This window comes from Macaca thibetana, chromosome 9, assembly GCF_024542745.1.
Source record: "Macaca thibetana thibetana isolate TM-01 chromosome 9, ASM2454274v1, whole genome shotgun sequence".
Lineage (NCBI taxonomy): Eukaryota > Metazoa > Chordata > Mammalia > Primates > Cercopithecidae > Macaca > Macaca thibetana.
Window position 1 is genome coordinate 70,043,179 of NC_065586.1, and position 12,749 is coordinate 70,055,927.

At 39.1% G+C, this 12,749-nt stretch overlaps 1 protein-coding gene across 1 annotated transcript in view; it reads right to left on the reverse strand.

Annotated features, from left to right (window-relative positions):
- Window positions 1-12,749, reverse strand: part of REEP3 (receptor accessory protein 3) — a 106,195-nt gene that overhangs the window by 46,986 nt on the left and 46,460 nt on the right. The window lies entirely within an intron of this gene.

Consider the following 12,749-nt stretch of genomic DNA (forward strand, 5'->3'; position numbering starts at 1 on the left):
CACTTTGGGAGGCTGAGGTGGGCAGATCACTTGAGGTGAGGAGTTTGAGATCAGCCTTGCCAACATGGTGAAACCCCATCTCTACTAAGAATAGAAAATTGGCTGGGTGCAGTAGCTCAGCCTGTAATCCCAGCACTTTGGGAGGCCGAGGTGGGTGGATCACCTGAGGTCAGACGTTCAAGACCAGCCTGGCCAACATGGTGAAACTTCGTCTCTACTAAAAATACAAAAATTAGCCGGGTGTGGTGGCAGGCACCTGTAATCCCAGCTACTCGGGAGGCTGAGGCAGGAGAATCGCTTGAACCCAGGAATTGGAGGGTGCGGTGAGCCGAGATCACACCACTGCACTCTAGCCTGGGCGACAGAGTGAGACTCCATCTCACGGAAAAAAAAAAAAAAAAAAAAAAAAAAAAAAAAAAAAAAAAAATATAAAATTATCCAGGCATGGTGGCGGGTGCCTGTAAACCTAGCTACTCGGGAGGCTGAGGCAGGATAACTGCTTTAACCAGGGAGACGGAGGTTGCAGTGAGCTGAGATGTGCCACTGCACTCTAGCCTGAGTGACAGAGCGAGACTCCATCTCCCAAAAAAAAAAAACAAAAAACAAAAAACCACATAATGAAGAATATAAAACACTTGATGATTATAACAGTACCAGTTATTTTACCAGTGAAGTGATATGCTGTATATATTATATATAAAATAGTAAACATATGAAAAATTAGGTTTATAAAGAAATAATAACCTAATTTAAGTAAGCACACATGAATTCAGTGTATGTCAGCTAAAATTAAATGTTAAAGTTATTTTCAAGCATTGAAAAAACAATAGTATATATTACTTTATTTTTATTTTTATGTTTCGAGATAGGGTCTTGCTCTCTTGCCCGTGGTGGAGTGCAGTGGCATGATCTTGGGCTCACTGCAGCCTTGAACCGCTACACTTGAGTGATCCTCCCACATCAACCTCTCGAGTGGCTGGGACTACAGGCATGTACCATCACACCTGGCTAATTTTTGTATCCTTTTGGTAGAGACGGGGTTTCACCATGTTTTCCTAGGTGGTCTCAAACTCCTGGACTCAAGCAATTGATCCACCCACCTCGGCCTCCCAAAGTGCTGAGATATAGGTGTGAGCTACCATACCCGGCCATATATTACTTTAAATCTATTTTCTAAGTGAACACATTTAAAAACCAATGTTAATGGTATAATAAGTCTTACTTAATATCATAGAGTAACTTGGCTAGGCACAGTGGCCCAAGCCTGTAATCCCAGCACTTCGGGAGGCCGAAGCAGGTGGATCATGAGGTCAGGGGTTTGAGACCAGCCTTGCCAATATGGTGAAACCCTGTCTCTACAAAAAATATAAAAATTAGCTGGGCGTGGTGGCAGGTGCCTGTAATCCCAGCTACTCGGGAGGCTGAGGCCGGAGAATCACTTGAACCTGGGAGGTGGAGGTTGCAGTGAGCTGAGATTGTGCCACTGCACTCCAGCCTGGGTGACAGAGCAAGACTCTGTCTCTAGATAAATAAATAAATATCGTAGAGTAAGTCAACTGCAAGTATCCCACTCACAAAGTCAATTTGGAAATTTGGGTAAAGATGGTAAACTGAATATACATATTCAGTTTCACTCCCTCTACAAATATTAAAACAACAGTAAAGTGATTTTTAAAGACGGCATAAGCTCAGAAGAATATAGAAGAGAACAAAAGAATTTTGGAGCCATGAAGGAAATGGATAAGTAGTAACTGAGTTAGGAGACCTGAGAAAACTGAGCAGCAAGCTGGCAGGGGGAAAAACTGAGAAGCAACCTAACTCTACACTACAGAGCTTGCCAAAAAAAACGGTGGCAAAATTCCTGGTCAAAAGGGGTACAGAGGCTGGGTGCAGTGGTTCATGCCTAATAATCCTGGCAATTTCTGAGGCCCAGGTGGATGGATAGCTTGGACCCAGGAGCTCAAGAACAGCTTGGGCAACATAGCAAGATCTCATCTTTACTTAAAAGAAAAAAAAAGGTAAAAAACCCAAAAGAAAAATAGCCAGATACGGTGCCATGTGCCTGTAGTTGCAGCTACGGGGGAAGCCAAGGAGGGAGGATCGCATGAGCCCAGGAGTTGGAGCTTGCAGTGAGCTACGATGGCACCACTGCACTCCATCCTGGGCAACAGAGTAAGACCCTGTCTAACAAAACAAAAAGGATGGGGGTACTAAAGGTAGGAAGGATGGCTGTACATCTGCTCAAGGAGAAGGGAGACCCCAAGATACCTTCTCACTCCAGAAGCCTGTCAATGTCCCTTCTTCCCCAGGGAAACCCTTATGTTTATTCTCTGGAAAGGGTGAATCAGGGGGTTTATGGATTTGCAAATCTCCAGCACAACTGAGAGTGGGGCTAACAGGGATCTAGTAAAAGTTTATAAACTGAATGTTGAGCACCCCCAAGTCTTATTCTCCCAGTAGGACACTGGTAACCAAGTACCTTTCATAATGGAAGAGTCTTCTCTGAAGAATCTGACTGGCACAAGAGAAAATACCTAAAGATATAGACATTGATAACTTTCCAAGAAATGGTTGTTATGGGTTGAATGGTATTCCCAAAACAGATGTGTTAAGGTCCACTCTAGACTGAATTAGGTCTTCCCAAAATTCATAGGTTGAAGTCCTAACTTCAAATGTGTCTATATTTGGAGTTAGGGCCTTTATGGTGGTAATTAAGGTTAAATGAGGTCACACTGTGAAGCTCTACTGTAGGGCTAGTGTCCTTACATGAAAAGGAAAAAGAGGAATATTTCTCGCCATGTGCACACATCAGAAAGACCATGTGATGACATATGGGAGGGTGGCTGCCTTACAAGCCAGGAAAAGAGCCCTCACAGGAAACCAACCCTGGCAGCAACTTGATGTTGGCCTTCCAGTCTCCAGAACTGTGAGAAAATAATTCCTGTTGTTCCAGTCAATCAGTCCATGGTTTTTGTTATGGTAACACAAGCTGACTAACACACAGTCCTAAACCGCAATCCCTCAGAATGTGACCTTATTTGGAAATAGGGTCATTGAAGATGTAGTTAAATGAAGTTATGTGACTGGTGTCTTTTTAAGATGAAGAGACAAAACAGACACACATAGACATGAGGGGCGAGTCCTATGTGACGATGGAGGTAGACTGTGGAGGTAGACTGAAGTGCTGGCAACAATCAGCAGCTAGGAATTCACAAGGAATGATTCTCCTCAACAGGTTTCTGAGGGAGTGTGGCCCTGTCAATATCTTATGAAATTAATGACTTCGAGCCTCCAGAAATTGTGAGACAATACATTTCTGTTGTTTTAATCCACACTGCTTGTGGTACGTCCTTATGGCAGCCATAGGAACATATACGATGGTCTAGTCAGATCACTCTACAGTGAAGATCACATTCAACAAGCCCTTTCATGGGCACAGAGCTCCAGGCAGATTTTCATTATTATCCTAAAAACTGAGCAGAGAACCAGAGATCATCCAACATTTGAGGAAATTATACATGAAAAACAGAGGCTGAAACAAACGTAAAACGAATTCAAAGGAAAGACGATGTAGAAAGAAGAAAATGTCCGGCTGGGTGCAGTGGCTCAAGCCTGTAATTCCAGCACTTTGGGAGGCCGAGACAGGTGGATTACCTGAGGTCAGTAGTTAAAGACCACCCTGACCAACATGGAGAAACCCCATCTCTACTGAAAATACAAAATTAGCTGGGTGTGGTGGCACATCCCTGTAATCCCAGTTACTTGGGAGGCTGAAACAGGAGAATAGCTTGAACCCTGGAGGCAGAGGTGGCAGTGAGCCGAGATTGCACTATTGCACTCCAGCCTGGGCAACAAGAGCAAAACTCCGCCTCAATAAATAAATAAATAAATAAGAACATGTCAGTCATATTCTCAGGAATTAAGCACATAGGTGCAGAAATTAAAAGATCAATTGAAGAGTTAGAAGGTAAAACTGAGAAACTCAATCAGAAAGTAGAACAAAAAGAGACAGGAAAGAGAAGGGAAAAGATTAAAAAAAAATTGGAGAATCAGTCCAAGTGCCTTATAAATGAATAAAAGGAATTCCAGACAGAACAACAGTGAAAATGGAGTACAGAACAGTATTAAAGAGATAATTTTAACCAAATTTCTCAGAGCTGAAGCAAAAAGGATTCCCAGATTAAAAGGGACTACTGAGGATTTAGCAAAATTGATTATAACGGATTCATGCACCAAAGCATATCATCATGAAATTTTAAAACAACAGGAAAATAGAAAATATCCCACAAGCTTCCTGAATGGGGAGAAAAACAGGTAAGAATCATAATGGCTTTAGCCTTCTCAACAGCAATACCAGAAGTTAAAGACAATGAAGAAATGCTCCCAAAATTCTGAAAGAAAATGATTTCCAACCTAGCATCTCAAGCAATTGACCTCTTGGGGGCCAGGTGCGGTGGCTAACGCCTGTAATCCCAGCACTGTGGGAGGCTGAGGCGGGCAGATCACGAGGTCAGGAGTTCAAGACCAGACTAGCCAATATGGTGAAACCTCATCTCTACTAAAAATACAAAATTAGCCACGCATGGTGGCACATGCCTGTAATCTCAGCTACTTGGGAGGCTGAGGCAGAAGAATTGCTTGAATCCGGGAGGCAGAGGTTCCAGTGAGCCAAGTCACCCACTGCACTCTAGCCTGGGCGACAGAGCGAGGCTGTCTCAGAAAAAAAAAAAAAAGAAATTGACTCTCATTATAGACTTCTCAGGAAGGATGCATTTTATCAAAATGAAGAAATTAAGTAATTAAGAAATCAGAGAATCCAAAACAAGAACCAATCTGGAATGTCTAATGGAGGGGAATGCACTGAGAAGAAATGCACAGAACTCTAGGAAAGTGTGGGTCTGGATACACAGTAAGAACAGAGAATACCACACAAATGAAACAAGATAGCGAATAACACCAGAGTAAAGAATGGTAATGGCAGGACACTGTAGAGATCAGCTGTGAATAGTGTTTACATAATGAAAATGATTGTATGACAGGTACTATTATGTTTAAGGTACTGATATAAATGCTTTATGTGCATTCATATAATATAATGAAATAATATATTCATTATTTACTACTACTTACTGATTAGAAAATTGAGGCACAGAAAGGTCAAATAACTTGTCCAAAGGCACAGCTAGTAATGGGTAGGGCTAGGATGAAACCTAGGGAGCCTGTTTCCAGACATTGTGCACTTTAGCTCTATATTCGATTGCTTCTAATTTAGTCTAAATAATATAAATATTGAATATTGAGCTAACCAAATTATACTGCAATGATTCTGGGAAGCTATAAGAACAGAGAAATATGCATGTGTATAGTGGCATTGGGTAACTGCTAAATCATCTTTCATAGAAGGAAGTTAACTCATGACGTCCATCTGAAAAATTAAGAAACAGCAGAGTAAGCATGTTATTTGGAATATGGCAATAAATGCTAAAAGATTCAGATAAAAGAATTTGAAGTAATTGCCTCTAGAGAGTTAGACATAGGGACGGGAGCCTGGGGAACTATTGTTTTCCATAATAAGTCTTGTAACTAATTGACTTTTTACATTATAAGTAAATACTGCTTTGATAAAAATAAAAACTAAATTAGAATAGAAAATACACAGACAAGCAAGCAGCCTGACAAAACGAATTTTCAGTAAAAATCCCATCATAATTAGTAGACTAATCTCTAAACTTTCTAAATTATTAAAACCCTTAAATGAAATGAATACTTTTTATCAAAAATATCAAAAGATACCTAGGAAACACTTCTTGAGAACAAATAAAAGTTCTTTAGTATGTTTTTCCCCTTCTATTTCTACTCTAAAGTTAGTAGACAACATCAGATTTCATTATCAATAAGATCTGCAGAACTGGCATATTTGTTCTATATTTGTGGTAAATTTGTTCATTTTCATATCACCTAAATTGTCGAAATTAGGTCACTTTCAAAAACCAAGTCAGCAGACTTTTAGAGGGCCATTTCTAGGCCTTTTAAAGAGTAATCTCCCAGTTTTTCCTGTTCTTTGTTCTTGCTCACAGTAAATCTCAGAACCAAATGTCTGATTTTGATTTGTAAGTGCTGTTAGCCAATCTTTTCATTGCTGCTTTCTCCAGCATTCTTAGAATAAGAACACTGGTTTCCTAGAAAAGCTACAGCAATTACACATGACTTGGAAGTAAACACTCTATTTTCAAGTCATGAGATGGAATGAGCCTGAAAAAATTTGCAAAACCATACTAATTCTTCAGTAAGTTTACATTTCAATTACTGCAAGACTGAAAGTCTTTAAGTAGGCCATATCAGCCACACTATGCAGGAAATTATATCCTAGGAAAGCTCTGTTTTAAAAATAGGCAAAGGAAGAAAGGAAGGTTGCCAAAATACACAGTACTTTCCATTTGTTTTGATTTGAACACAGCATCTGTTTTATCAGGTGCAATCTACCATTTGCAGGCTTAAGGGGAATGGTAGTAGTTAGGGTGGGAAGAAGTAAATTAACTGAAAATGTTTGCTTTCTGAAAATAATTTTGAAGTAGAGAGCAGTGGAATTTAGGTCATAACCAAATACCACAAAGAAACTAGGTTTTGGGATAAATGTTAAGACTGGATTGTACTCTCCCTAACCCAGCAGAATCAAAGCTGGTAAACTACATCAATCCACTTAAGAAATGTACATGCTATTAAGCACAATATTTGATGTCTACTTAAAAGTCAACTTTTCTCATTTATTTATTCAAGAAATATTGAGTACCTATTATCAGCAGGTACTGTTCTAAGTACAGGCATATAGCAATTAATAAAACAACAAAACACTTCCCCATGGAGTTCATTCTGGTGGGAACACAAACATATACAAATAAAGAATATAACATCTGATACTACAAGGTGCTATTAAAAACATAACAGGGCAATTTAAGAAGGTTAATTTTACTAAGAAAATACCATGTATAAAACAAAGCAAATTTGGATAGGATTACTGTATAGGAAAACTTTATGAGGACAGAGTTCTGATAAAACTGTTAAGAGTCAGTTTAACAATGAGAACACATGGACACAGGGAGGGGAACATTACATACCAGGGCCTGTGGGAGGGTCGGGGGCAAGGAGAGGGAGAGCATTAGGACAAATACCTAATGCATGCAGGGCTTAAAACCTAGGTGACGGGTTGATGGGTGCAAACCACCATGGCACATGTATACCTATGTAACAAACCTGCACGTTCTGCACATGTATCCCAGAACTTAAAATATAATTTAAAAAAAAAAGTCAATTTAAATCAGATAAGTTTAGGACTTAGCCTTGCACTGGGTGCAAGCAAATAATGTTCAAAATTTTTGTCAGAGTAAAACTAGATTGGAAATACTTAGAAGACTGTCAAGATTTAAGGGATTTTCTTTATTTTTTTTTTCAAAGGAGGAACTTTACAGAATTTTCAAAAACTTGTATTTCATTTTGAACCTCTTTGTTCACACGTGATTTCAACGCTGGTGGGTCCTGCCCTGGTAAGCTGCCTGATTGTCCTTCTTGGAAAATATCTACATGGCTGTGGCCCATGAACGTTCAGCTTTGAATTAATCAGGTGCACATTCACTGGCTGGTTGTGAAGGTTGTTTCAACTTTTACATGAAGCTAGAATCTTCACCTGTGTTTCCAAAGGTAGCATGGTAGAATAGAATGAATAAAATACTAGAAACAGAAGATCTCTGATCTGGTACCAATTCTGTCTTTATAATCCATGTGACTCCAGGTAAATTCACTTCTCTAAGCCTGTAATACTGGAATATTTTCTATGCCAACTTCATAGGACTGCAGTAATAATCAGTGAGATATTATTGGAGTAGGCAGAAAAATGCCCTCTCTCCCCTGAAGATGTCTGTGTCTTAATCTCCGGAAACTGTAAATATGTTAGGTTACACTGTAAAGGAGAAATAAGGTTGCAGATGAAATTAGGGTTGCTTATCAGCTGACCTTGAAATGGGAAGTTTATCCTGGATTAATCAGGTGGGCCCAATGTAATCACAAAAGTCCTCATAAGTGGAAAAGAAGGCAGAAGAGAGAACCAGAGAAAGAGCATCATGAAAAGGTCTCAGTCCAACATTGCTGGGTTTGAGGATGGAAGAATAAAGCCGTAAGCCAAGGAATGTGGGCAGCCTGCAGAAACTGGAGGAGACAGGGAAACAGACTTTCCTCTAAACCCTCCAGAAGGTGCGAGGCTGTGAACTCATTTTAGGTTTCTGACCTCTAGGACTGTAAGAGAATAAATTTATGTTGTTCTAAGCCAGTAAGAGTGTGATAATTTGTTTCAAAAAATTATCTTATCCAGGGTAGCAAATGAAAACAATAGACAAAAGTACTTTGAAACTGGTAGGAAATCATATAAATGGAAAATATTATTATTCCAAGGTGACATCTCAACTTAGTCTCTCTAGCAGCCTCCCCGGGATCCCACCACCCCACCCGAGGGTCTCACTCTGTCTGTCATCCAGGCTGGAGTGCAGTGGTGCAATCAGGACTCACTGCAGCCTGGACCTCCCAGGCTCAGGTGATCCTCCCACCTCAGCCTCCTGAGTGGCTGGAACTACAGGCACACACCACCACCATGCCCTGCTAATTTTTGTGTTTTTTGTAGATACGGGGTTTCACCATGTTGCCCAGGTTGGTCTCAAACTTCTGGGCTCCAGAGATCTGCCTGCTTCAGCCTCCCAAAGGGCTGGGATTACAGGTGTAAGCCACTGCACGAGGCCTCTCTAGCAGCCTTGATAGCAGGCAGTATGGTTGCTGGGAGGTCTTTCCCTGTCAAAGGCAGATGCCCTGTCCTTGTTTCAGTGCCTGACCATTTATTTTGCTTTTAGTTCTCATTTTATTTGTGAAGTAGAGTTGATTACCATGTAATTATCAAACCAGTTCTAGCCACCTGCCTTTCACCTTCCCTAGTTTCTCCTCAATTACTCATTATTCTGGTCTTCTCAAACGGATGGTTAAGAAAACCTTTTTTCAGGGTACTAGGCTTAATACCTGGGTGATGAAAGAGTCTGTACCACACACCCCCATTACACAAATTTACCTATATAACAACCTGCCCAAACCCTAAACTTACAATCAAAGTTACATAAAAACAAATGCTTTTCAGAATCATAGTATTACTGCAAAATTATGTACAGATAATTCCAGCTTTATTAATGAGAATTCTCTAAAAACAACTGTGCAAAGCTGTATGCTCACTATGTAACTAAATATACACATATACATATATCTCAATACATATCATGTTTATAGTTTTCTCATCAGTTTGAATGCAATGGATTCTCTTCTATGGCTTAAATTATCTTCACACTTGATCTTAGCCAAAGTGCCAAGAAGCAATTAAATTATCTTTATGAAGTTGAATAAAAATTTCAGGGTTAGACCATCCTTACTAATCCCCAATTTACAAAATAATCTAGTAATGAAAATCTGAGTGTTGTATCAAGGGTAATAAGACACACAAATTCTTGTTTTTAAGTCTTTTTTTTGTTGTTGTTTTTAAGTCTTTAAAAAATTAACATTTACAAAGTTGAATTGATGCACAACATTTATAAACGGATTAATCTTTCTGATTTTTATTTTATTATTATTGTATTTTTTTTTTTTGACACAGGGTTTCATTCTGTCCAGGTTGGAGTGCAGTGGCGGGATCATGGCTCACTGCAGTCTCCATTCCTGGGCTCAGGTGATTCTCCCACTTCAGCCTCTCCAGTAGCTGGGACTACAGGCATGCGCCACCATACCCAACTAATTTTTATATTTTTTGTAGAGACAGGGTTTCACCATGTTGGTCAGGCTGGTCTCAAACTCCTGGTCTCCAGTGATCTACCCGCCTTGGCCTCCCAAAGCGTTAGGATTACAGTTGTGAGCCACTGCACATGGCCAAACCTATTTTTTATTACAGTTTATTTACTATTTTTATATTTCTTATTGCTATCCCTTTACCTTTGACTTTTAGGGATGGTATTTCTGTGCTTACTGATAATATCCTCAAGTTATTAGAGCTTCGCATCTAAACATTTTAAATTTGTGCTTAGCTTTTTTCCTAAAAGAAAAAAAAAAAAAGCAGATTTGGGAGAAAAGATGGGAGAATACCGTAAGCACAAATATATATACAATGCACACACACACACAGCAGCACACCAAATTATTATATATCCTGGGCTTCTGGAATGCTTTCTAGGTGAAGTGGGCCCAATGTTGAGAGACATAATAATCTGTACTTCAACTGTACATTGAATTAGATTAAAAAAAAATCTAATTTAGTAACAATATAAAAAAGACTCCAAATAGGGAGATGGTTCCCATTTATTAAGCACTGGCCAGAAGTAGATTCTTCAACTCATATTTTCATGGTGTTTGGAAATTATGGCCAACTCTTACTTTTATCTTCCAAAAGATAATTCCAATTAAAATATCACACAGTAGGGCAGTGTTGTCTATGGGATTTTACAAGGCTGTAAAAGCACTACTATGTTACTGTAAGTATATTAATAATACAATAATGAAAACAATAGGCAAAAGTACATTATTTGACAGTAATTTCATGTCACTGAAGATAGTAAAAAAAAATTTGGGAGTTGGGCACCGTGGCTCATGCCTGTAATCCCAGCACTTTGAGAGGCTGAAGTAGGTGGATAACCTGGGGCCAGGAGTCCAAGACCAACCTGGGCAACATAGTTAAGACCCCGTCTCTATGAAAAATAATAAAAAAAAATTAGCTAGGCATGGTGTACAGGGCTGCAGTCCCAGCTACTCAGGAGGCTGAAGTGGGAGGATCGCTTGAGCCCATGAGGTCCAGGCTACAGTGAACTATGATGGTGCCACTGCATTCCAGCTTGGGTGATAACAGCAGGACCCTGTCTCAAAAAAAAAAAAAAAAAAAAAAAAAAAAAATTCTGGGTTGTATTTCAGGGTTAGGGGCTTTTCTCATTTCTTTATTTCTAGTGATTAGTATTTCATTTTATAAAAGTATTAGTTGGCCGGGCATGGTGGCTCACGCCTGTAATCCCAGCACTTTGGGAGGCCGAGGCGGGTGGATCCAGACGAGGTCAGGAGATCCAGACCATCCTGGCTAACACAGTGAAACCCCATCTTTACTAAAAATACAAAAAAATTAGCCGGGCATGGTGGCGGGTGCCTGCAGTCCCACCTACTCAGGAGGCTGAGGCAAGAGAATGGTGTGAACTTGGGAGGCGGAGCTTCCAGTGAGCCAAGATCGCGCCACTGCACTCCAGCCTGGGTGACAGAGTGAGACTCCATCTCAAAAAAAAAAAAAAAAAAAATTATTAGTCTATGACTTATTGGAAAAACAAAAGTGGTCTTGTACCACAGGCAGCTTGAGAAGCACTGTTAACAGACGCGCTGGCATCTAGAAACTAATGTGTGCCAGCACTGTAAAACAACATGCAAAGTATTTACTCCAACTTATATTAAAATATGAACCTTCAAGCCATGTATAAAATGAACTTAAATTACCAGGACTTAATATGGTTCCATCTCTTAAGATTAATTTCACCAATCCTAGGTCCAAAAGATACATATAATAAAAGGATAGAAAAATTTCAGAGCCCAACTACGTAACTTATTTACCTCTGCCAGATATATTCCACCATTTTGACTTGTATTAATATATACTTCACTTTAGAAGTTAGTTTTATATACAAGAGAAAAAAATAACTGTAAAAGTTTAATAAAATGAGTTAGTTATGAAAGTTTCAGAGTCTATCCCTTCCTCCCACCCCCAAAAACCCTGAAAATATAAAGAATCATGATCTAATCCCTGATCATTTGACCAACTGGATGACAAGACTATCATCCAAGATTCCTTACAAAGAACCACAGCTATACATCCCAAAGAATCAAACGCAGGTGCTCAAACAAATCCTTGTATGTGAATGCTTGTAGCAATACTATTCATAATAGCCAAAAGACAGAACAATTCATATGTCTGTCAACAGATGAATGGATAAGCAAAATGTCATATATCCATATAGTAGAATGTTACTCAGCCATAAAAAGGAATGTAAAACATTCGAAATAAAATACATACTAAGATATGTATGAACCTTAAAAACACGCTGAGTGAAAGACGACAGACACAAAAGGTCACATATTATATGATTCTATTTGTATGAAATATCCAGGATATGTAAACACATACAGACAGCAGATTGGTGGTTGTCAGTGACTTGGGCACAGGGTTTTATTTGGAGTGATGAAAATATTTTGGAACTAGAGTTGTATTATATTGTATTATATATACGTGTAATATTGTGAATGCATCAAATGCCTCTGAAATGGTTAATTTTATGTTATGTGAATGTCACCTCAATTTTAAAGAAAGAGTCATAGTTATTGATGTGCTGTTATCTCAGTATTGACTGCTTATCCTGTTGATTACCACCACCAATACAATATGCTTTTGCTATTCTCTAAAAATTCACTCCATCACACATACCAAACTATATCAGGATTTATAGGTGGGGAAGGCCATTTACTATTACATAGTATGAATAAAATGGGAAATGAGGAGAATTTCAGAAATGATAAAAAATAAATATTAGTGACAGAAAAAGAAAATTAGGGAATAGGGAAGAGGAAACTAAAAACAAAGAAATACTGAGGACTCATCGCAAATCAGAACGAAACCATTACAAATGAAGTCTGACTCCAGAAGGAAAAAA